General features: G+C 40.2%; 1 long non-coding RNA gene across 1 annotated transcript; it reads right to left on the reverse strand.

Moving 5' to 3' along the window:
• LOC119790969 lies at positions 1-27123 on the reverse strand. Its single transcript, XR_005281793.1, has 4 exons — positions 26794-27123; positions 26579-26634; positions 1540-1665; positions 1-1164 (listed from the first exon to the last, which is right to left on the reverse strand). It is a non-coding gene; the product is annotated as an uncharacterized LOC119790969 (long non-coding RNA).

Raw genomic sequence — 27123 nt, forward strand, 5'->3', positions numbered from 1 at the left:
TTTGAAAATGCATTTAAAAAATGACATTAACCTTTACAATGTTGTTACTAATGTCCGTGCAGACCAATAAAAATGCATCTTCACTTCAAAGGAAAGTCTGAAAACGTAACTTGAAAAGAATGCAATTTGGAAAACTCTATCTGAAAGGACGAAATTTGAAAAAATTAAATAAATTAGGAATTTTTTTTATGAAAGGTGAAAAAGAAGAAAATATGATACTAATATCAATAAAATTCAGTAAAAAATCATTTTTAGTTAACAAGTTACATTTCTAGGATCAAACTTTGTTCTTTGCTTGCAACAGTAATGGAATAAAATTCTCTCCATACTACGCAGCATTTAATAAATTTGAAACTTTTGATGTTATGTCCTCTTTCCCAAACTGCCCCTGAGTTCATAGAGTGTGTAGGTCAAAGAGGCTGGAGTAATGTGTTACACAACACTGGAGTTATAAACAGCTGCCAGTGTTTCTTTCAGACCAGGCAGGGTGAGCGTGGTTGTTTTGATTCCACAGGGCTCAGTCAAAGGTAGTTGTGTGTGTGCCGATATACGTGTGGGTTGTGCACGCCTCCTCTGTGTGCACGCCTGCAAGTCACTAATGGGAGGGCTCAATTGCACCAAATTACCCTCAGTAACTTTGCCTCTGTTTTTGTTTTCTGCACCTGTCCAGGGCTGAGAATTAGGTCAACAGTCACATGCAGCAAAGTAGCAGTGACCTATAAAAAAAAATTATTCTTAAGCTCGTTTAGCTCGGTGTAACAACTCAAGCATTTCAAGACTCATAGGCAAATTTTTCCATGATTAGCTCAAACGCGCGGTTGGGGAAAGGGTCGTCTGTGTTGACGGAGCTCCCTGGAAATGGCAGTTGTCTGCATCTTATTGCTCAGTGTTGACTTTGGAGGAGTTCCAGCCATTTTGACCTTCAGGAGAGTCACAGACGCAGGTGCTGCAGTTAGTGTGTCCTCTGGGTCAAATGAGTGTTTACAAGGAGTTGCAGGAACCAGGAAACTAAGAGGGGAAAAAATGTGGCACAGATATGTTCTCCTGCTGAGGGATAGGCTGCTGTTTGAGTTCAGCTCGGCTTTGATGCTCAGACTTGAACTGAAGTGCTTGACAGCCATCAGAACGCCGCATATTTGAAATAAGTCGGAGTTCACACCTTTCCTGAAAAGAACATGAAAGAACAAAGGTGCATAAATTCCATACTACACACTGCTGTATAGTAATAACAGAAAATCTTTGCAGAAAAACATGTTCTTTTTGACAGACTGCATATCTGTCTGCAGACTGGAAACAGCAGGCACAATGTAGGTCAGCCCCTCCCACTTTTTATAATTCAGCCCCACCTTGAAATTACTCTCCCATGCAAGCAGAGCAGCCTCAAATAAACTCGTGGCAAAGCAGATAAAGATGTGAGGAGAAGTGAGAGTTCTGATTGGGAAGCAAAGCCTGCTTCTAAGTCCCACCCCCGCATTTTATGACATTCTTCTAAGGGGTTATCTTTCAGGCCTCCAAAGGAACAAAACTGAAGTCACGTACCTGCTCTGAGTTCTGCTTCACCGACCAACACCAGGAATCTCAGGTTCCTCCTGAGACCCATCTTCAGGTCTCAATAAACTTCTCCAAAACTGTGACCAGTTAGTTTCCCAGGACAGAAAGACAAACCTTTTAAGGAAGAAATAGTTCCAATGTCATATCTGCATGGATGTGGGATGTTGTTCAAAAAGAAGAAAGAAAAAAAGAGGGGGGTTAACTTTATTTCTCAGGAGACAGGAATGCAACATGGACTCACTATGGGGGCCCCTTTGCAGCAGCTGACGGCACGGCTGTGGACTGGTGACCATTACGTTCCTTAATGAGTCTGCTGTTAGGGGCACTGCGTCATATACCGGGAATAGTGCATTCTTTCCTCTTCTTACCATAGAAGTAGAGCTCTGGCACTTTTAAACTGTCAGACTCAGAGGGAGATTCCACATTACAGAGAAGTTAACTCATAGGTTAAGATTTAATGGATTAAAAAGCACCATGAGAGAAGGGTATTTTCCTAGAGTTACAAGAAGAAGAATGTGACTCTGAAATGGGTTGTCCAATTAAATGAATGGCACAAGTTCAAACCTATGGCCATCCACCAAACTGGACGTGGTAGGAAGAGGGCAGCAGGAATCACCTGCCAAGAGGTCAATTGTAACTCTAGAGGAGCTGCAGAGATTCCCATCAAAGTAGGGACATCTGAGGTATACTTATTACTGACACACTCCCTTTATCAGGCATCTTTGGATGAGCTGTAAAAGAAAAGTCAGAGCCAACATGTGGAACAAGGTCTGATATAAGCACCATCGACACAGCAGACATGTTAGGGCTGCACAATATCTCCCAGGTTTGTTGTTATCCCAGTATCACTGTAGGTAATATGGATATCATGAAAAACTACTAACTACTTGGGCTACTTAGTGGCTAATTATTTAAATACCTTTTAATAAGGTTCAGTTTGCCTGAAAAGAATAAGACTCCTACAATTTTGCTGAACCCACAGTTGTTGACAAGAGTATGCCATTACCAATGTCAGTACTTTCACAAATACATATATATACATATATCATCTTCTTATTACAGCATAGGACTCCGCATGGTGGTGGCAGTATTATGCTGTGGGGATGTTTTTGTTTTCGCAGTGGAGAAAAAAAATTCAAGGCTGAAGATAGGAAAATAACAGCATGACAACAGTTCAGAATATTTTCTTGTCCTTCAATGAATTTGTCAAAGTCCAGACTAGGGATGCATCAAGACAAACACTGGTCTCAGGTCTGATACCAAATGCAAGTTCTTACACTATCCTTAGATGTCCTCCGGTACTGAAAGATCGGAGACTAGCATAATTTTTCCTCATACAGCCATACTGAGTTTACTTGTAAGTGGCATTAATGTATCATAAAGTGAAGATGAACCACAAGAAGAAGCAGCTAGAGCAGCAGCATGGTAGCTAGACAATGGGATTGACTTTAAGCAGTTTTGTCAGCGGTGATGGGGTAATGCCAAAGCTTGTTTCCCACTAAAATATAGAAATATAGTCCTCCTGCTGGAAAGCTTCGTGCCACTGCCCCCCACCATTGCTTGTCTGATGACAGCATAACGCTGTGTGAGCGTTGCTGATGTCAACAGTACAATGGAAATCAGGGAAGTAAATAATGAAGAGCAACATGGACGGGAACCAGAGCGTAGTCAGAATTCTTTATTATTTTGCTCTTTTCTCTCTCCGAAACCCTTGCACCGGCAACGAATCATGTCAATCGAATCTAAACAGACATGTTTTGGCTTGTTAGATTAGAGGCGACTGGTGCGGTGAGTTGACATCCGTACATTGAGTTCAATGGTGCAACCTAATTTTGCGGGTCATCCCCAGTCTGGTGTTCCCACAGCATGCCAATCAGAGCCGATGCGATTTAAACATGGATCGCTTCCCGAGTCGTTTGACCTGGGTAGACATGGGTCAGCAGTGAGCTGCTCCCACCGCCACTAAAAGCTGATTGTTCCCGGGTTTAAATTGGTTTTTCAGCAAGCGGGAATGGGGTATAAGTGAACAAAGAAGCAGCCATTACTTTAACAGGAAATTAGCTTAGCAGGTAGGCTGGGCTCTAAGCAGAGCTTTGCTGCTCTGAAAACTGCTAAAGCACAGCAAAAAGGAGCGCCATTCTTCATAAAGACAGACTTTAGTTCATGTTCATCAAAGCTTATAAGAGGTATAAAAATAAGATGCATCCTAACAGTAAGGGATTCAAGGTAGAGGAGCTGGTTTAGTCTGCTCAGTGTATCAGAACATAAGATGAAAACTTTTGTTATGACCAGGCTTTTGTTTTGTATTTAGATCGATTTTCATATCAGCAAAAACGAAAATCTTAGTATTAGTACTCTCACCTGGATTGAAGAAAATCTTGTATGAATGCATCCTCAGATTGGAACACATCTATTTGAAAATAAACTTAAAGTACAAGGATTCTCTCTGACCAATCTGACTTAATTTGAGCTGCTTTGCAACAAAGGATTGGCATAAACAGCAGTCTCTAAAGTTGATGAAGACATAACCCAGAAGATTTGAGAATGTAAATCTAGATAATCCTGATAGGTATTTATTAAAAAGACTAAACTTAAATGTATGCCTCACTTTTAGACTTTATTTGTATCATGTCTAAATCCATATAAAACATTTTTAGGTTGTATTCAAGGGTTTCAATACTTTTGCATTATAGAAGAAACAGTTGAAAAAACAGCTATTTATAGTTCATAGAATCTTCTCTGACCCTCACAGGCACTTGATATGAGACTTCAGCAAGTAACCACAGAGCTTCAGCTAGCAGCAGCATATCTGCATCAGCACAGTTTATGCAGGAAAGCAGATAAGGTGAGATAACCAACATATGATCTGAAAACAGAAAAAGCTGAATGCACTGTGGCCTGTTACACAACTCAGCACAAAGGGGGCCTTTCATATTGGACTGACAGCACAATGACCTTTTGCATAAAAGGTCACAGAAACAAGCAAAAGTAGGAACTGAAAGAGGCTGTGTTAATTCTAGGATTGTGGTTGAACGGCACAAACAAGCCAAACAATAAAGCCTGAGGTTTTTTTCTCAGAGGCTCACGGGTTTGTGGTGGGTAGGTAACAATGGAGCCTCAATCCAGTTCCATCACATTCCTTTGACTTATATTTCTTGCTCATCTCGCCTGTTTGCCGTCTGTAGTAATGTATCTGCTCATGATTTGCACATGTAATCACATTAGGCAGAACTTAAACTCTTATCCAGGTAGATCTAGTTTGTCAGAAAGATGTGGATTATAGGTGGAGGAGGCTTGGTGTTATGAGATCAGGTGTCAGAAAAAGAAGTCAAAAAGGTTCAGAAGGAAAGAATACACTAAACAGACCAGAAGGACTTTTTAAAATGAAGAGGCTTTGCTGAATAGACATAATTCAGTGTTGCACAAAAAATCAATAGAGTGAACATACTGATTAAGAAATATGCAGAAAATTCTTCAAATAACTATATCTGCCCTTACTTTAAAAGGATTACTACAATGATCTATCTATGCATTGAGTATTTTTGCCTTTAATATAAGACAATTTTAATTTTTTTTTTTACCTGCAACTCATTTGGCTCTGTGAAAGAAAACTTTTCTCCCTTTAATACACACATAAAGTGCTGCATTCAAATGTGTTTCAAACAAAAAGATAATTTAACTTCAGCTCTGGCATTTTTTGAATTTGTTTTATTTCCTTATGTTCTGACCTGAAAACAGCCGAGCGTCCAAAAGAATCTGTGGGTGGCAGAATGGGAAGCTGCAGTCGTGTCGTCCTCAAACATGTTCAGATAAGCAGGATAATGAGAGGCTTGAACTCTTTTTCTGGAAAGTTTAAAACTTGATAAACTTCTCCTTTTTTTTTTTTTTTTTTTACATAACAGGCCCAGTGTGAGCAAAGTTCCCCCACGGCAACACTAAAGAGCGTTCTGTCGGCACTAAACCGCAGTAAAAACTCCAAACATTTCCCCTCGCAGGCGACAGCTTGGTGATGAATAATGCATGGATAATGTATGCTTCCACCCTCGTTAATGCCAAGCTGAATAATTCAAGATGTCATAATACATTGATTTTAAAGTGTTATTTGAATTAAAGAATTGACAAATGGATCTGTTTGTCATGATGGGTTCACTAAAAGCGACCCAAGTATGCAGAACACCACTGACGGACACAGGGATGAAAGTTTAACAAGTTTATTTTGCTCAAGCACACAGAATGTACTGGTTCGGGTTCGGGGCCTGGATACTGGTTCACCGGAGTCTGCGTGAGAGACAGTTCAGTTAGCGTTGCCAACAGAGGTTTGATTTCCTGAAGCCTACTGATTGTACCTTGAGGGTTCTTGAGGGTTAGCTTTGGGAGAGTCTCTGTTGGATCTGGAGAGGGGTTCATCAGCAGAGTCTGCTAGCTGCTTCAGCGTCTCACTTCTACAAATGAACAGACCTTGGCTTTAGGTTTTCCAGCTCTTAGCCCTGAGCTGCTTGGAGGTTCTCTAGGATTCTTCAGGTTTGGCTCAGAGGGTCGGCTCGGCAGGTTAGCTCTTCCTGAGCTTCTCAGAGGAGACACTGGTTTCCTGGAAGACAGAGACAATGGTTAGAATCCAGGCTGGATTCAAAGTCATAAGTTTCACTGAGGATCTACGCTTAAGCGCTGACCAACTGGAACAACACTGCGGCGTTGAGGCAAGGTCTGAAGACAGCTTAAGTAGTGGATCCTCTGATGATCTTGATGAACTGCAGCTGTGCAGGAGGCTCCCTCAGAGGATCCACGGCGGACTCTGCTGGAGAAAGGTGGAACTTCTCCAGCTCCCAACACTGTTAAAGTGAGTTAACCCATATATATATGTATATATATATATATATATTTATAAATGTGTATATACTGCTCTCTCAGCCACTTCTCATGCTCCTGGGTACGATGGTTGGTTCTTTCAGCTTAAAGTCGTAGGGAAATCATATTTCAATGTCAAATCATTCTGGCTTAAACATGTATATAAATGTACTCTTTATCAAACTATATTGTCCGGAAATGTAGAAAATTTCTATTTAAAAAAAAATCCTGTCTTAAAATCTGTGGGGGGGGTTTTCGTAAGCTTATGCAGGCCAGTTAGTTATACGTCAGCCTGTAAATCTAAATTCGGCCAATCATATATCAACGCTCATCTGTCAATCAATTTTTTTCAGCCATAGCATCTTGATTCATATGTCGCAGCTAATATACGCAATGGTTTGAAATACGAATCATAGTTTCCTTTCCCATTGAGTTCTGTCCCAGTGTTCACAGGGATGGACGTCTGTGTCTTCAGCAGGCGTAGAGCTAACAGAACTGGCAGCGTTGCGAGGCAAGGGCTCAAACATGTACGGCTGTAAGCCTTCTATACCAAACCAAGCTTCTGCCGCCCTGGCGTCCTCTTCAACAACAACTTCAACCCGCTTTCCTTCTCCAAATAAAAGATGTATGACAGAGGAGACTCATCCACAACCTCTGACACAAAACTCTCCTCCTCTTGCATGTTTCCTCTGTCCATAGCGTTCCTTGACAGAGTTGTTTCTAAGTCACCAATTTAGCGCTACTTGGTCCCAATGGAATTTCCCATTGGGAACCTACTAGCGCTAAGATGCTAACTGGTTAGCAAGATGCTGCCGACAAACCGGCCACAATCAAACTTCCTTGCGAACCTTACGCCACAACAATCTCTTGATTAACGACCAATGACATTCACTTTATTCACTCGTGTAAAGTCAAGTACCACTTGGGAGAATTTGGAAATGCAACGGTTGGAACAGCCGTTTCCTTACGACTTTAAGCTCAGGTCCTATACCAGAGGCCTGGTTGTGGGTTCTTCTTAGTATCTTAGATGTCTCTATAACTGCGAATTTCTGGACTGAGATCTGGGATGTTTCTCCAGGGATCTGTTGGAGCAGCTCCTCCAATATTGGACTTACTGCAACCTGTCCTCCAATGATCGCGGTACTACAGTTGCCTTCACCTTCCAGGCTCTTTCTAGTTTTTTTTTAGCTTTTGGTGTTTCTCTAATTTCTGATGATATTTTTTTCATTTATGATGGCCAACTTTGATCACTACTTTAAACAAGGGCAGTACCAAAAGAATTTATTGGAATGTGACTGAATGGGTTTGCAAAGGATTTTACTACTCTGACACGTTCACCTTTGAAGTGAAACCTTTGAGTTAGAAAATGTAAACAAGAAAACATCATTAAGCAATGACCTATTTGGGAGTAAGAAAAAGCTTTTAAATGAAAAAAATACTTTAAAAAACGAGCAAATAAAAAAAAAAAAAGACAATGTTTTTGTCCAGATTCAGGGAAGTAGTTTAAATAGTCACTAATTAAATCTCACCACGCTTCACATTGTATAATAACATTCCTCCCTAATAAAAGTCTGCCTTAGTTTCTTTGCACTGTTCTGCAGGTTAGATGCTGACTTCTCAGAAGGATTTATCATCACCCTCCTTCAAAACATAAAACATAAACAAATTAACATCTCTCTTTAGGGGGCAATCAAATTATAAAAGAATTAAGGTTCCTTTTATCGTCAAACTCTAAAATGGTGACTCACAGAGCCATCAGGTTCATTTTACAGAGTTTCCTCAAATGTGTCCATGTGTCTCTAATGAACAAAGGTGGATCTATGGAGCCGTTCTAACCAACATGTTACAGGATATGTTGCTTTCTTCCTGTCTGACACAAAGGACTTGACCATGAGCCTGGATTCCCCAGAGGCCCGGTTACTACGCTAACCCGTCGCATGCTCTCAGTCAATGGCAGGCCTTGTGTCTCATTTTGCAGATAGCCCCCACGTCTTCCCCCCACTGACTGCAGCACATGTGAGATGCAGCAGCATGCGAGTCGACAAAGCACAGATAAGGGAGGAAATTAAAAGGGTATTAACTGAAACCCCGGCTTGAGGACATGAATTACACACCGAGGAGCAATCAGTTTACTCAGCGGAGCTGTAACTCCAACCGTGGCAGCGCGGAAGAGAAAATTAGTTTTGCTTCATTGTTTTACAGACACTGAGACGTTGAGCTTTACAGCGTTGAAGGGCTAAAGGTTGACGAAGTTTAGCTTTAATGTAAAGTTATTTTGACATGCATCATATATTCCTTTGTATTCTGTCTAATGAAAAAATATTTTTAAATGATAATCATCATATGAAGATGGACCAACCAGGCTTCTCCTGGCCACGTGTGACTAATGATTTTCCTTAGAAAAAGTCTGAGATGTAGAAAATAATCCATTTATGCAATTAAGGTTACGCTTGGATTTATATAAAACCTTAAAAAAATTCCCCAAGGTGAACGCTGCTAGTTTCTTGGCTCATCTTCTTAGCAACATAAGCCTCCATGGGGCCAGAAGGAAATGTTGATTTCTAGGCCTTCTGTGACTTCCAATATCATTTACTGCTGCAATCATTTAACAGTTAAATAATCAGGTTACAGCCACTATAATAAAGTAATTGCAGCTCTGGCAGTTCTATTTACAGGCTCCTGTTTGTATAAATCATCTATTGCTGCTACAAGTATTAAAATAAACTTGTAATAAGATTATTTACTATAAAAGTGTTAATGGTTTGTTTCGTTTTTGGTTCCTATTGCAACAGAAATATAAAAAAAGTAAACATTTTGTAAAAATAATAAATTAGATTGAACGCAAAAAAAACAATTAAATTAAACAATAAGATTTAAATTGAAAAGTTACCTGAAACCATGTAGAAAAATAAATACCATTTAAAGTTAAATAGTTATGTGTAAAGAAAAACTACTTTTAGCCACATGTGATTTTTCTCTATGTCACGTTTTATATAAAATAACACAGTTCTTCCTCAGTAATCTAATCACTCTGTGCTTCTCAGTTTTTCTGTTTGCAAATTCACTGCTTTCATCACTGTAAGAGATCTGAATGAAAACGTCATTGTTTATACTAATTAGTGCCAGACCACTGATCATTCTTCTACCATGAAAGATCCCAGGTAGGTCTTTATTCATTTGAGTTTGGAGATCTGCTCTGCAGATGTAACATTCCCAGGGAGAGTCCAGGCCATCATCAGAGCTACACAAAGATGTGGTTCTGATTTTGAAAGAGGTGAGTGAATAAATGGGCTTCTCTGTTCTTTAGGATGTCTGAACCTGAATCCAGTTCCCTTTCATCAACATCAGACTGTTCTCCAAATATATATTTGTCTCAAAGAAGTTTCCTTGTCTTTGTGCCAAAAGAGATCTAAGACCATTCTTTTTATGCTTAATTTGGGGCTGAAAAGCAGTGTTGGGCACGTTACTTTGAAAAAGTAATTAGTTATAGTTACTAGTTACTTCTCCAAAAAAGTAACTGAGTTACTAACTGAGTTACTCCACAATAAAAGTAACTAGTTACTAGTAAAAGTAACTATTGCGTTACTTTTGTGTTTCTCGCCCCCGTAACCCTCAACACCCGGCCCCCACCTTCTCGCCTTGTGTTTCCAAAGCCAGCTGAATAGAGCGAACGACAAAGACAAGAACCTGCAGAGAGTTTTGCAGTTATTGCAACTCAACATAGATGACATCAGGGGGGAACGCCATGTGAGGTTTTTTAACAGGGCATTCAGATATGGTGAGTATATGAAATTAATAACTGGGGATATCTAATTCTGAAATCCTGTGTGTTTGGGTTGTTATCTATCTATCTATCTATCCATCTATCCATCGATCCATCTATCCATCTCTCTCTCTCTCTCTCTCTCTCTCTCTCTATCTCTCTCTATCTAGATCTCTCTATCTAGATCTATACTCTGTGTGTGACATAAAATATGGATCTCCATCCCTGCCACAAAGGCCCTCAAATAATGTTTAAAATAAAAAATACAGTAGGTTGAAAAGGCAGAGTATCCATCCATCCATCCATCCATCCATCCATCCATCCATCTTTCTCCCTTTCTCCATAAAGGCTATCATTTGATCGTTCGCGCTCTCCATAGTTCTCCTGTGGCGCAAGCACAGGGCGACTGTTGCGCGTCTTTAGCGAGCATACGCGTTTCCTGTCGCTTGCGCGGTGAATCGTGCCGCCTGCGCTGTGCGGAGATGCAGGGGAAACTGTATCTGATGGGGAAACGCAGCTCGACGTAACACCAGTATTACCATGTTGAAAACGCTGTTTTGCTGCTGGGGTCATCCTCACTCTCCATCTCTCTGTGTGCTGTACGTTAACACCCACCAGCAGAAACACCCACCTACCCAACTGACAGACGGAATCTCACTAAACATCAGCCATTCTCATCCTCCCCTCTCTCACGACAAGGCGCGCACGAGTCTATCATGAAAAAAGGTTAGTTGTGCGACCTGAGTAACGTGCAGTAACGGGGTGTCTGCAATGGTAACTGTGTTATAGTTACAGTCAAAGTAATTAGTTACATTACTCGTTACTCAAACAAGGTAACTGCGTAAGTAGCGCCGTTTCTTTGAACGGCGTTAGTCCCATCACTGCTGAAAAGAGATAAGCTGATGTGAAAATGCACAATCAGATTCCAAACAGTGAAAAATAAAATGAACTAAAAGTAAGTGTTCCAAAAAAAAAAAAGAAAATGGAAAACAAGCCACAGGACTTTGTTTCCAAATTGAGGACATTTCGCTTCCCATCCTGGAAGCTTTTTAATTCTAAATGTCAGGAATAGAGTTTGAGATTTTATACAGTAGTCCATTAAAACCTTGTTTTTGTTTTGAAATCATGCAAATTGAAACGGACGAAGGGGTCCGCCCCGTTGGAGTCGTTTTGGCTACTGTATAAAACCTTGAACTCAACTCTATTCCTGACATTTTGAATCAAAAAAGCTTCCTGGATGGGAAGCGAAACGTCTTCAAACTTGGTAACAAAGTCCAGTGGATTGTTTTTAATTTTCTTATTTTGGAATGACTAAGACCTGGATGACTGAGAATCTTTAAGGTATACAATGCAACCGGTGTTGATTTTCCAGTGAGGCTCCCCCCAGAGGGCGAAAGTAAAAGTGCACTGTCGTAAATATGCTCAGCTGTTCTCCTGGTTTCTCCGTCAAGCCAGGCGCGGTTGTTTTGAGCTTAGCAGACAGGCGAACGCAACGAATCACCATGTCTACTGCAGTAGAGAGCCCTTTTCCTCTTTCTTGCCTGCTCCGACATGGGCTTTCACTGTTTTCTCACTGGTTTCGCCATGATAACTGCACAAATATCGCCACTGCGCTAGCAACGAGCATGCCTTTCACTGGGGGCGTGTAGCAGTTCTCGCCGTAAAGCAAGACCGACTCTCGCGATGCACGAGACTTCTGAGCCTGTGGGTGCGGGCCGAGGGCCCCTGCAATTGCAAGTACGGTATTTCCCCTACAGACCACCAGGGCGGCCGAAAAAACCTTTGTTCGACCTAAAATGACTCATTTAATCATCCAAAACATTATGGAACACAATAATTAACTGAAAAATGTTGCATAGTATGCCTTTAAACCAGCATAAAAGTGAGTGGAATTTTCTTTCAATGAGTGTATTTGCACTAGATTTAGTTTGGTAACAAAGCTGATCTAAAATCCAAATATTTATTTTCGCACTTACATTCTTTTTCCATTATCTTATTTCAGTTGGGGTAAAATATACCCCATTTACACTACCCTTGAAAAATCGATCCATGCCGAGACCGGTCCGAGTTTTGATCAGTTAACCAGGCCGAGCTCGGTTCTGACGACCGTTTACACATCACGCTATCTCGGTTCCTCGACTACTCGCCTCCTAGTGACGATCTGCGGTATTACTGCCAGTATTGAAGAAGGAAATCCAGCAGTTGGTGGCGGTAATGCACCAAAAGTTGTCCATAAAACACAAGAAGATGAAGAAGGAGGGAATCAAGCAAATCGAAATGGCGGCCCCGTCACATTCAGAAAGTTAAAATGTTGCATGGAGAAGATTTCGATTGTTGTTTATAGTTGTTCTTCTTCTTCTGTTTTGTGTTGGTTGGCAAGCAACTACCGGAGGGGCATTACCGGCAAATACTGGAATGGAGTTTGAATCGGGATGTGCAGCCAGACGGAGATGAGGCGTTCTGCTCATGCGCTCTTGTTATCAGAGAACCGAGCCAGGGAAAAACTGAGCCGAGCCCTCCTCTGGAACTGGTCTGCAGTTAGCTCGGTCCGGTTGTGTCTAGCTCGGTTCAGTTCAGTTTGGTTTCCATTTACACACGACAAGTTATCTCAGTTACTGAGCTCGGACCGGTCTCGGCACGGTTTTTCAAGGGTAGTGTAAATGGGGTATTAGATAGTGAAAACTGAAAACTGAAAACTAAAAACTCAAAGTCCCAAAAGGGGAGAACTAGTAAAGGTTGAGGTAAACCGTATAGCTCCTAAGCACCACTTAAAAACCTCAAAGGATCCTTTAGCTTAATGAACTAAAAACTAAAAAACATCCAGGTTTCTCTTCAAACCTCCTTCCTTACTTCCAGCAATATTCATAAAGCACTTATCATGGCGACAGCTAACGCACTTCCAGTCTGGCTCACTGGCTCACCTGCACGTGACGGGCAAAAACAATTACTGCAATAAACCTTTTAGTTATTATAACAAGACTTTAATCTTTTCTGTTTTTTATTAGTTTAGACATTTTTTAACAGGATATTTTTTTTTTGCTTCTTACTAAATTTTATTGAAGAAACTTCTTTATTGAAATAGTTCCACCTCTAAGCTAATATCAAGCACATCAAACCCAACAATAACAAGCTTTATTCTTCATTTTGATGTATTCCACACAGGTCAGGCATCGTTGCTTTATTATTCAAGCTGGTGAGTAATTGACATATTGACCTTTTCTAAATGGCAGTCGTCATAGAGACTTGTTTAATCAGCCGTATTCAGATAGGGCAACAAAAATGAGCTCCATCTCAGGCACTCACCTTCTAAATCTATCCCTGAGGCCACTTCCACATTACGCTCCTTAATCTTGATAAAAGTTTGACAAAGAGAGAGTATTAATGATGCTAAAAGCATTTTTACTAACATATAGAACCTTGACACTATCATCTATGAAGAGTTGATTTCGTGCCAAAGAAATTTTGTTGAACTAAGTTGTGCAATCATCCTGGCGAAGCTCCAAAGAGTATGAGACTTTTCCGAGGATTACAGCGGCTGCACGTGATCCTCTGGCACGTGCTGACAGACAACATCTTACCAAGTCTATTTATATTGGCTTCATCTGTCTGTTTATTTGGTCAAATGTTTAGACAATAGTCCTGATAGATGGACCTGGTGCTATGAAAAGATTCATCCGCCTTCTGTGTTGTTTTTTTCTGCACCACATACAGTAAGCAACATTCAGAAGATCATTCCTATTATTTCTCCACCGTGTGGGTCTAGATGAAAGTTATGTGTCACTGTCTAATTTAAAACCAGCTTTAAGATTAAACAAATTAGTTATATTTTCTGTAACATTAAAAAGAGATCAAATCAGAGAAAAGAGCTCTGAGAGCCCCCCCACACAGAATGACTCACTTACCACCGGGAACTGAATCACTGTCTCCTTTTACACCAAGGTCTTTAAGACATGTGTGCAAATCGTGCACATGTTTCAGCTCGGTAGCAGCACAAAGACCTTGATGTTCTGACGCAGTGAGTCATTGTTTTAAGTAATTCTGAGCTCAAGAAGTTGATAAATGTTACTGCAAACTTGGGTGACGTTTAAAAACGGGGGGTCATTGTAGAGTGAACTATGTACAGAATTAAGATAACAATATCAGTATGAATGACATAAAAAACTTTTAGGTATACCTAAATGGCAACATTGACGCAATTCACACTAAGACACAAGAAATGCCAACAGAGCAGAGCTTATTCTTCTCCTAACACATTCATCATTGCTGGAGAATACAGAGAACTCTGCTAATTCTAATTCTGCTAATAGTTGTAGATAATTATATCACTGAAATGAACAATCGGTGAACCTTGAATGTCTTGAGGTTTTAAAGATTTCTCTGTCATTCTTTTTGATATGAAAACTTGTTCGTAACTCATCTGCTTAACTGTGTCTTTCCTAGACAGATGTCAGGGTCCCAAATGCAGAGGCGAGGAGGCAGAGGTGAGTTCTTGAAGATTTAAATGAATAACTGAGGCAGAAAAGTCAAAAACCAAGATACAAAATGGAAATAAAAACCACACAACTTCATGGGAAAACTCACATGGGGAGCCGGGAAAAGACAAGGAACCAGCACTGCACAGGGAGAGTATATAAGCGAGACTGAACAAAGACATGACTAATGAGCTGATTGGGAGCAGGTTTGAACAGAGGATTCTAGAAGGGAGCTCGGGAAAATCAGACCAACACAAGAGAGCAACAGATGTAAATCAAGAAAATCCTAAAAACTCAAATATATCCAGAAAAAACAACAAAATAGTAATTAAACCAATAAATCTAGAAAACAAAGAAAAACATGAATCAAAGTGAAAAAGAATACTCAAAAGAAAACTTAACAGAACAAAGACCGTGACAACAGATCCTGCTATGGAGTTAGTTTACTTTCACCTTTTCTAACACAGAAAGTTTATAGATCAGTGCTTCCTTTTGTATGTCTGCTTCTGTCTTCTCAAACCCCCAGTCGGCCTCTGCAGCTGGCCGCTCAAACTGAGCCTGGTTCTGCGGGACGTTTCTTCCTGTTAAAAGGGATTTTTTTTCCTCTCCACTGTCGCTGCATGCATGTTCTATGTGGGGGATTGCTGTATCTACTGTTTCCACATGCTCATCCAGAAGTGAGTCCTGCAAACCAATGACTAGATGCAATCAGTTGATTTTTGTCAGATCTGTCTGTATTAGATCTAACCAATTAGTCTGTACGACCTGATTCCAGTGTTCTATAAAGTGCCTTGAAGATGACATGTGTTGTGAATTCACACTTTATAAATAAACCGAAATGTCCTTTGCACAGTAACGAAGCTCTGAGAACCTTCTCAATACTTAACAATAGGAATGTTGCTTTTTCACACTTTTTATTGTTGTTTACCTCAAACCCAAGTGAAGTGTTTGTGTCTGAAAGCCTTGTCTGACCAAAGCACAGCGCTCCATCTCAAGCTGTTGTTAACTTGAGAAAAAAGTTATCTTAGCATAAAATAATCAGACTGCTTGTAGAAAGCAAATAATGGTTCTTATTAACATTTTCTATTTTAATAGGAGTCTTTGTCCACACTTTTTTATAGTTACTGAAAGAAATTTGTTCCTACTCAGGTCCTATTTGTACCCAACAGAAAGTTAAGGACTTTAAATTAAAGGTTTCTCATATCTTTCCTTGCAACAGCCTGTTTAACTATCCAGGGTTTACCAGGGTGACTCCAATGAATAAGGAATGGATGGATGGATGGATGGATGGATGGATGGATGGATGGATGGATGGATGGATGGATGGATGGATGGATGGATGGATGGATGGATGGATGGATGGATGGATGGATGGATGGATGGATGGATGGATGGATGGATGGATGGATGGATGGATCCTGATAAAGAATGATAGCTCTAATGTGTCTGTTCATTTTGGTTTAAAAAAAGTCATTTGATTAAAAAATAAATGTTCTCAGTGATTTTTTTAATCCTGAAATCAAAAAAGAATATTTCCTTATATAATGATCTCATGATTATAAATGTTCATTTTTATTCTCTTTTATTAATTGCATTCATTAATCATTGCACTACCTTTATGCCACTGTAATGTGATTTTCCTATTGTGTTTCTTTTTTTTTCAAGTTCAGCACTTTGAATTGTCTCACTACTGAAAGGTGCTACATAAATAAACTTGCCTTTAACGGCTTCAAAGATGCACATCTTCACAAGGAGGGAGGAATGTATTAGGCCCTTTATGGATCCGCTTTCGCGACCCTGTTTAGCCAAAGCCCAATCAGATGAGAGCGGTTGAGCAGCTAAAGATAACTTAGAGCTGTGGGAACATGGAGATGACAGATGAGATGCTGCATATAACTTTTTCCATCCCACTGATAAACCAAAATATTTAAATCATTTTTTTTTCTGATACAAAATGCAATAAAATAAAGAAGATAAGATGAAGATAAAGAAGAAGAGAGTGAACTTAGTTGACCTTTTCAAACCCTAATTAAATTGAAGGACTGATTGCACAAAATCAGCAGATGTTATAAACTGAAAAATAGTTCTGTTCTGCCTTTTTTAGAGTCTCTGTACTGCATGTGTACAGTAGCAGCATCATCTCCCAAGTTTCTACATCAGCTATCGATCATTCATTCACTAATTAATCTCTCAATCTGTAAGAGGTTCGGGAACTCATTTCTTGACAACCAACACCAACTGAAGGGCGGGTTATGCTCCCGCAGCAGTGTCGCAGTGAGCTTGTCGCAGATATTTTTTGATTTATGCCCAATATTGAAGCTGGACTGCGATATGTTATTCCACGCCACAGCGCTAGAGAGACAATCAGGAACTAGCTGTGGGTCTAAATACGGCCGAGGCGGTGAGGGAGTGAGGGCAAGTTTTTACAACAATAGAGGGACATGAGGGCCAAAAAGAGTGGGGATCCAGGTGGAAAAATGGCCCCAGTGTTCCCGTGCACCTCGCTCTTCTAGCTGGTCCATCTTCATGTGTCGTTTTCCACAATGGCGGTCATCCAAACAAAACAAGTAGGTAAGGTACCAAACAGGAAATACAGATGTTGTAGAGCAGATGTAGATTTGACCAATCAGAGGCCTTCTGTCTGCGGCACTGTCTGCGGTCACCTAAAATTGTGGGGAGGTGCTGCAGACTGTCTGTGGAAGGTGCAGGGGCATATCCGCATTAACTGCAACACACACGCAGTCAACATGGTTTCTGAGCATAAAGCAGCCTTAAAATAAGAGATACAGCATCTGAAGAATTGCTTTGAATTCCGTTGTTCAGTTCAAAACAGCCCAAGTTTACCACAAACTGGCAACACATGGTTTCATGATGATCCAATTCAAATTAATTATGCAGAAAACATTCACCATACAGCCAGAGGTAAGAGATCAGAGTATGTGCCGTGGTGATAATCATTGTAAATTAGAAAAACACTTTACAAAATACTTAAGGTGGATAATCAAGTTATTTGACATTTCCTAAATGTATTCATGTGTAGCACATGAGAGATTGTCACGTCCTGATAATCCTGGGGTATTGCTTGTTATCTCTGTGTTTTACACTTTGTTTTGGTGCTCATGGGTAAACAAGGAAGTAGCCTCCTGCGGCTAAGCCAGTAGCATCTCAATGTGGAGAGTGGAAGTAATAAAGAAGACCCCTCTTTCAGACACTTAGACTGTCATGGGGCATTGCAGGCTAACAAAAGAAGCCAAACGACCCCCATTCCAAAGGGGTGGACCCCTTCATCGATTTCAATTTGCATGTTTTCAAAACAAAAAAAAAAATTTTTTATGGGCTACTGTATAAAACCTCGAATTAAACGCTATTCCTGACATTTTGAATTGAAAAAGCTTCTTGGATGGGAAGCGAAACGTCTTTAAACTTGGAAACAAAGTCCAGTGGATTGTTTTGAATTTTCGTTACTATGGCCTAGATGACTGACGTTCTTCACCAGCAATAAAGAAAAGTTCAAGGCTGTTTTCAAAAGTGTGCCCTAACCCCAATATAGAGCATTAAATAGATTTTTGTAAAGAATTTTGGGATATAATTGCTCGTCTATTTCTCTTATATGAGTGTCCAATAGTGGATGAAAAAGTAGTGAACTCAAAATTTCATGCAATGCACCTTGAAAAGTACAGTAGAGTATATCGGTGGTTACTAGACGAGCAGACATATCCCAGAAGTCTTTAAAAGAGCCTTCCTCCTAAGGTGTCACAGACGAGAGAGAAAAAAGATGGCGCAGGTACCATATGAGGGAGTCAGAGTCAATGGCAATGTGTTTGGATCAGTCATATATATGTGTGTATATATATATATATATATATATATATATATATATATATATATATATATATATATATATATATATATATATATATATATATACACTCACCGGCCACTTTATTAGGTACACCTGTCCAACTGCTTGTTAACACTTAATTTCTAAGCAGCCAATCGCATGGCGGCAACTCAGTGCATTTAGGCATGTAGACATGGTCAAGACAATCTCCTGCAGTTCAAACCGAGCATCAGTATGGGGAAGAAATGTGATTTGAGTGACTTTGAACGTGGCATGATTGTTGGTGCCAGAAGGGCTGGTCTGAGTATTTCAGAAACTGCTGATCTACTGGGATTTTCACGTACAACCATCTCTAGGGTTTACAGAGAATGGTCCGAAAAAGAAAAAACATCCATTGAGCGGCAGTTCTGTGGGCGGAAATGCCTTGTTGATGCCAGAGGTCAGAGGAGAATGGCCAGACTGGTTCGAGCTGATAGAAGGGCAACAGTGACTCAAATAACCACCCGTTACAACCAAGGTGGGCAGAAGAGCATCTCTGAACGCACAGTACGTCGAACTTTGAGGCAGATGGGCTACAGCAGCAGAAGACCACACCGGGTGCCACTCCTTTCAGCTAAGAACAAGAAACTGAGGCTACAATTTGCACAAGCTCATCGAAATTGGACAATAGAAGATTAGAAAAACGTTGCCTGGTCTGATGAGTCTAGATTTCTGCTGCGACATTCGGATGGTAGGGTCAGAATTTGGCGTCTACAACATGAAAGCATGGATCCATCCTGCCTTGTATCAACGGTTCAGACTGGTGGTGGTGGTGTCATGGTGTGGGGAATATTTTCTTGGCACTCTTTGGGCCCCTTGGTACCAATTGAGCATCGTTGCAACGCCACAGCCTACCTGAGTATTGTTGCTGACCATGTCCATCCCTTTATGACCACAATGTACCCAACTTCTGTTGGCTACTTTCAGCAGGATAATGCACCATGTCATAAAGCTGGAATCATCTCAGACTGGTTTCTTGAACATGACAATGAGTTCACTGTACTCAAATGGCCTCCACAGTCACCAGATCTCAATCCAATAGAGCATCTTTGGGATGTGGTGGAATGGGAGATTCGCATTATGGATGTGCAGCCGACAAATCTGCAGCAACTGTGTGATGCCATCATGTCAATATGGACCAAACTCCCTGAGGAATGCTTCCAGCACCTTGTTGAATCTATGCCACGAAGAATTGAGGCAGTTCTGAAGGCAAAAGAGGGTCCAACCTGTTACTAGCATGGGGTACCTAATAAAGTGGCCGGTGAGTGTATATATATATATATAAAGATGTTGCTTTACTGTGACACATTGCAGGACAGTTGGGCTCTATTTACTGTAGTAGCTGCCATTTGGCTGTCTGATAGTTCTGTGGTACTACCTGCAGATTGCACCACTACTGTTACTGCTATTTTCTCTTATTTTCTCCATATCCCACGCATTGCTGGATTATTATTAATGCTTGAATACCTTATTTTATCAAAATGAAAGTTTTTTTTTATAGGCATATAACATCAATATGCTCCTTGAACTGTGAAGTTCTTTTAAATCACACTTTTTATTAAGCTAATGTTTGTGTATTAATATGTTTTTTAATGCTCTGATGTAATATTCCAATTGTAAATGTCAGGCTGTTATTTGTTTTAAGCATAAAATTATAACTAATTAAAATGAAGCTTTAAAACCAGTCTGAGTGTCATTTATCTATATCATGAGTTCTACTTTCTAAATAGAATTACACAAGAAACATTTTCTTTTCAGTTCTAATTTATTAAATGTGGCTTTGTGAGGTATATTATTAGATTTTAATCAAGTTTTTTATGAGTGTAGTTAGTTGTTGTTGTTAGAGGAGGATTTTAGTTTTACTTTCTGAGTCGTGTTCCTTTTGAACAAATGAATGCTCATCTGTCCACTCCCACACACATGAATGCACGCACAAACAGAAAAAAAGGGGGAAAAAGTACAGTAACACTGACATTATTGATGTTCAGTTTAGTTTCTTATCTCTACATAAATCTTTATTATCAGCGGCACTTTATCCAACTATATCGTTTTTTTTACATCCCACAAGCTTCTGGAATACTTTATTCAGTGCCACGTGAATTGCTTGTTAAGTAGGTCAGTCAGTAAGTCAGGAGTGGCAGGAAGGAGTGCACAAACACCGGCTAACTCCATTACCTCACAGGGGATTAATGTCAACAAGTCCTTCCATCTGGCTGCAGCTATCCTGGTTCAAATGACCCCCCGACAAGAGCAGCAGAGAGTGTGTTCCGGTTTAACCGTTGCGCTCTGTGAAACTACACAAACACATAAATAACCTGGAAGCACTGGTGGACATATACCTGTTGATCCCCATGCAAAACAGTGGCTCAACGGTACGCCAACGGACCACTATGGGCATTAGGAGGGAGCAGACAAAGGGGAAGCTTCCTGCTCCAGGATTTGTTGGTTAAAGGAGGAAATGAAGTTGGAGACACAGCAGGCTTCCATGTGATAAATACTTTTAACCAAATGTTAAGGGGGATCTTTATGTTTTAGTTTAAATAACCTTTTACTGAATCTGTATTCCTGTGATTTTAAATTAAATGCATTATTTTTTTCAAATCCAGGTCACTAAATTGAAAATATTTTATTGGTTTGAAACTAAATTAATTTGCTTAAAAAGTGTATTTTATTTGATGAATAATTCAGTCATTGTTTTTCTGTGGTTCTCCATATGTTTCACCAGCCTCGTGAGACCATCCTGATCTCGCGAGCTTTCAAGATTTCACTCGCTAATCAGTCTGGAGACTCTCCGTTGAAGAAAATTTGGAGCCGTTCACCAAACGAACGTCCAATCAGCGTTGGCTTTGAGGCGGGTTGAGGTGTGACGCAACGAGAAGCGCGACAGTTTAGTCTAAAGAACATGGCGGCTTCAGCCGATGAAACTAGCGTTAGCGTGGCTATCGAGCAAGTTTTATTGGAATTACAGAGTATTTCTTCACTAAAAGAAGAGCAAAACACTGCTCTGGAGGCTTTTCTCAGAGGAAAAGATGTTTTTGCTCTTCTCCCGACTGGTTTCGGCAAGAGTTTGATCTATCAGTTGGCTCCTCTTCGTCGTCGCTCTGTTACGTCATATGCTTCGTTGATCTGATAGGTTTGTTTGGCCTGTCTATCACCAACATAGGCCAATCAGCTAACCAGTATTTTTGCCCCTTCCCAAAATTACTTCTACGGAAGGTTTCCAGATGGATATGCGGAGCAAATCTATCTTGCGGAGTCAGGTTAAAGGTACACTATGCAACCGGTGTTGATTTTCCAGCGAGGCTCCCCCCAGAGGGCGAAAGTAAAAGTGCACTGTCGTAAATATGCACAGCTGTTCTCCTGGTTTCTCCGTCAAGCCAGGCGCGGTTGTTTTGAGCTTAGCAGCGAATGACTAACGCTGCGTTCACACTGGACGTAGCTGGCGCGACAGAAGCAGCGAGTTTACATGCAAAGTCAATGGTTGACGCGCGTCAAAGCGCAGCAAAAGGTCCCGCGGCGCGTTTTGAGCACCAGGCGCACCACGTCTAAGCAGCTGAAGCAGCGCGTCGGGTGCGTTTAACGCAGGGAGAGAGACACAGCGCTGATGATCTCTCCTCTTAAACAGTTTATTGACGCCTAAATTAACTTAAAATGCAGAAATCTGCCGGCAGAATATGCAGTTTGGATTATTTAGATGAAAAACACCTACCAGCTGCCGCGGTGAACCGCTGCTGATGAAGGGATCCATACTGTTGGCGCCCCGCTGGTATGTGGGGGTCTGAGCGGCTCCGACAGAAAAAATATTGAAGGCAGGATAATAATCTGAATGAACTGACTGCACTGATTACGTTTTCAGGTGTATTTTCTCACTTAAACACATATTAAAACTACTTTATTCCCACTGATCACAGCAAATATAGCTGCAAGGCAGAGAGAGGATAGTGAAGCTCCGCCCAACACGCCTCAGACACAGCCGGAGCAGCAAAGCTGCTTCAGCCACGAGTCAGAACTAACTGGTACAAGCAGCAAAAATGAAGCAGCAGACCCGATTTTGCTGCTTTTGCTGCGTGAACGTAGCATAACTGCACAAAGATCGCCACTGTGCTAGCAACGAGAATGCTTTTAACTGGGGGCGTGTAGCAGTTCTCGCCGTAAAGCAAGACTGACTCTAACGAGACTTCTGAGCCTGTGGGTGCGGGTCGGTGCTCCTGCAGTTGCAAGTGCAGTATTTCCCCCACAGACCACCAGGGCGGCCGAGAATACCTTTGTTCAACCTGAAATGACTCATTTAATCATCCATAACGTTATGGAACACATTAATTAACTGAAAAATGTTGCATAGTGTCCCTTTAATGTTTCACCTGGTGAATTACAAAATACTTTTTCTAAGGAAATGCACTCAGTTTCAGACCTTTTGTGAAATTCATTTTTTTATGCCAATGCTTTTAAATTCCAATTACATGAATAAAAAGTGAGGACAACACTAATTCAGCTTTTATAGTGCAAATTTGAGAGCAAAAAAAAAAAAAAATCAAAATGAAAGTGACCCAACAGCAAATCTCAAGTTAAAGGAGGGCTAAGATGTTGTCTGCCAAGGAAGCAGAGGCGGCCATGCGGAACGTGATCGACTTTTAGAACACTATTCAATAACTGGTTGAAACTGACAGGACATTTTTTTCATTCTTAACTTATGCAAATACAGTTTCCAATAAATAACACACTAATGCTACAATGACTGTCACTGACCCATCGCCTCAGGGTTTGGTCTAATTAAGCCTTTATATGGAACATCAACTGAGAACATCAACAAAAAACATAAGTTGCAAAACAGAAAGTAAGTGACAGAACCAGCTGAGTGACTATACTGTACCTCCTACCTACATGTACTCACAGATAATTCCTTAGAGGCATGTCATTTCAACAACTCCCTTTACATTCCTGCTTCAAAGGAAGATGCGCAGTGAAGAGGCTTTAGCACACTTTGAACATGCAGCGTGAAAAGGGCAAATGACTAGCTCTGTCTTCAACTCAGAGACACATAGTTACACATTTAATGAGGCCTTCGTTTCCTGGAGGTAATCAGAGAAAAAAAGGGGAATCAGTCCAACTGTCTCTGCAGTTTGATAATGTGCATGTTAAATGCATTTCCTCCCCTCTGTAACAGCAGTCTTCTGAGTTAGAAAGGACAAATCAAGGTGATTACAGTGGGGAAAAAAACTATAACCATTAAACAATGCATGCGGGAACAAATATCTAACATCATGTATTTTTTATTATCCATAAAAAGCTGATTATATTCCAAAAACATCACCTATTATTCTGCAATATCTGAAAAAATGCAACATGTTAAACTATTAGCAGAATTTCCCCATTATTCAATGAAAGAGACATTTTTAAACCTATAAAGATGTGCATCAACTTTAAAAAAAACCAAACAATAATAATAAAAAAGTTTTTTTCTCCCCTTTGCTGCCATTTATAATGGTTCTTTAACTATGACACCAGTGGTAAACAGTTCATGGTAAATAAATTTGGGTAGATAAGAAGTACGAGAGGAAACCTTGCGCAATCAGTTACAGTAAGCTGCTTGATGATCCGGTCGTAAAGTTTATCCGTTGGGTGTTTAATTGTTTTATGTTGAAATGTGGACGTGCTAAGGAAGAAACATCATAGTTGTAAAAAAAAATTGTCTTTCTTATTTAGGATTTATTAATCATTGAACAAATAGATTGTTATTAATACGGTGCTGCAGTACAGCTACAGCAGACAAACACAAAGTAAAGTATGAAAAAAAAAAGTTTAACCTGCACAGTGCATTTTGATTAAAACCTCACTTTTTCATGTTTTACCGCTTTTTCGGATAGATTTCAGTCTAAACTTTGACTTAGCCTTTTAACGCATACGTATGCTTTAGCCTGTACTGGATGTTGCTGGAAGAAGAACCTCAGATTTCACAGAATGACTGTATTTACTTCCTACTCTGACCATTTTCTCTGCCTTTGTTGAGGCGAAGAATCACCACAGCATGATGCTGCCATCACTGTGTTGGTGTTTTCACAGAGCTTTGTAGAGTTAGGTTTTCTCTTCAACATGTTAGTTTGCATTTTGCTCTGGTAAGAGCACATCCTTCCACAGTCTTTCACATGTTTGCAGTGTCCACTGTGTGACTTTGGGCAAGCTACAAACAGCACTTTTTATTTTAAAAATGTCCTTTTTCTTCCCCCCTTTTTTATTTAGGTCGGAGTTGTGGAAACCAAGACTGTGCTTTTCCCTGTATGGATTGAATGATATTATTATGTTGTTGCAAGCAACAACAAACAACAACAAAAGAAAGAAATTTTTGTAAATGAAAATAAAAAAAAGAAAAGGCAATCCTGAAAGGAAAGGAAAATAACTTTTAAAAATGTCTTATTCCAAATAAGGTTTTGGGAGAAGCTTTGCAGTTTTGTTAAGCCCAATTTTATCTTTTTTGTCTTTTTATCTAATATTTTCATCAATCCATCCATTTTACAGGCGAGAGGCGGGGTTCACTCTGGACAGTTCGCCAGTCCATCGCAGGGCAACACAGAGGCAACAAGGACAGCAACCATTCACACACACACACTCACACCTAAGGAGAATTTAGAGAAACCAATAAACCTAACAGTTATGTTTTTGGACTGTGGGAGGAAGCAGGAGTACCCGGAGAGAACCCACCCATACTCAGGGAGAACATGCAAACACTATGCAGGAAGATCCCGGACTGGGAATCAAACTGGAACCTTCTGCGCCAATGAGCAGCCCTGTTTAATATTTATATTAGATAAAATATTATAATATTTCTTTCTTTATTTTGTTTTTTCAAAATGTCTTTTTTAGATTGAGTTTTACAGATTTCATTTGTTTTTTAATTTCCTTTTAGAAATCAGATTCTGAAATGAAGAAAACCAGAAGACCGGTTTCTATTGGTCTGCATTGATGTTAGAAACACTTAATAAGACGTTCTTTTTTAAGTTTTATTTTTGGTTTACATGTTGTTTTTATAATTTCCATTTACAAAACATTTTTCTTTTCCCAAAAAAAACAATAATGGAATAAAATTCACTCCATCTCTGCAGCTCCTCAAAAGTCAAAACTTCTCTTTTTCCATGAATCTTCACTGTGGTCATTTATTGGGACACTTAGTCCTGATTTAAACTATTACACCTCATTCTGTCTGACCTGTTTCCCAGTCATCATAATGCAGCTTCTCTTTGTCCACTTTTTTTCCCCATGCAACAAACCTCTGAAGGCCTTCGTGAAACAATTCAATTTACGCTAAGATTAATTTACACTGGAAAAACCATCTAGAAATAAGTAAAAATTTCTGAAATTAAGTGTATTTGTCCTTAATTTGAGTAGGTAAATGAGATAGTTTGCCAAGGGAATAAGTATTTTTACTCTTAAAATAAGATTATTATATAAAATGCACTTGAATTAAGACAATCCAATTGTGTTTTCTTATTTTAAATGTTTTAAAATGTTCCATTGGGAAAATGTCTCTTTTACCTCCGCAATCAGGAACAAATGCACTTATTTTAAGGAAAAAATTACTTATCTAGATTTCGATTATTTTTTTTCAATGTTTTAACACAGACTGACTCTATTCATCAGGTATGTGTTTTCTAAAAGGAAGTCTGGTGAGGAATTGTAAAAGATTTTTTGAGACAGACATTAACAGAGGCTGTAATGTAGCAGACGTTGATTGGTGACAGAAAAGGAGTAGGTTTACAGTAAGGGCCTCCCTGCTCCTCCCCGCCACTCACTCCTTCCTCTTTCTAATCCAAACACCTGGAGGGAGGGAGAGAGAACGGTGGGGCCCATGTGAGTGGCTGCTCACATGTAGCCAGGACTCAACGTGTTACAGTAACACCTTTTCCTCAGAACAAGCCGAGCTGTTACGTAAAAGCGGATCCGCGCAGAAAACACAGACACGTACAAGATTCCACGCTGCCAAGGGCCGTAGAGAGAGAAAACAGGGTTCTCAGGGCTGGAAATGGGACGCTAGGGAGTCAAAACATCAGCTGTTGTTTGTGTTTCACTGCTTACATGGCATGTTCCAGCGGGCCGCCATAAGCTGCAGAAAAGCTTCCAAGCTCAGGTTCCTGCCAATGGAACACAAAGATTGTTTACATTCAGCAGGTTTAATGGGGGACAAAAAAAGAGAAGGGGACAAATCTCAAACCGGAGACTTAAATATGCGCTGACCCACGATAAAAAAGTTGGGAGCAAATTTTAATGAAGCAGGTTTTAATTTCCCTTACATTTTGTCTGTTCATGACAGACGTGTCTGGAGCTGCGGAGTTCATGGAGTCAGACAAACAGGAAAGAGAGCACGCCAAATTTAAACACGCACACTCACACAAGCTGCACTTCCATGAAGCTTCAGCAAGAAAGACAGGGCGGGTTAAGCTGGGATTTCTCTCCCTGTATGTGGGTCACTGAACCTGTAGCATCAGGTTTTATTGACCGGATTGCAACGCTGGAAATAACTGTTAAAAGTACAGCTGTGTTGGTTCAAATGCTCTCATTGTGAGCTGACCTTCTGTCTCAGCTATGTGCAAATAAATGCCAGAAACGCAAATCCAGACACG

Source organism: Cyprinodon tularosa, unplaced genomic scaffold, assembly GCF_016077235.1.
Source record: "Cyprinodon tularosa strain WSP-4 unplaced genomic scaffold, ASM1607723v1 ctg376, whole genome shotgun sequence".
Classification (NCBI taxonomy): domain Eukaryota; kingdom Metazoa; phylum Chordata; class Actinopteri; order Cyprinodontiformes; family Cyprinodontidae; genus Cyprinodon; species Cyprinodon tularosa.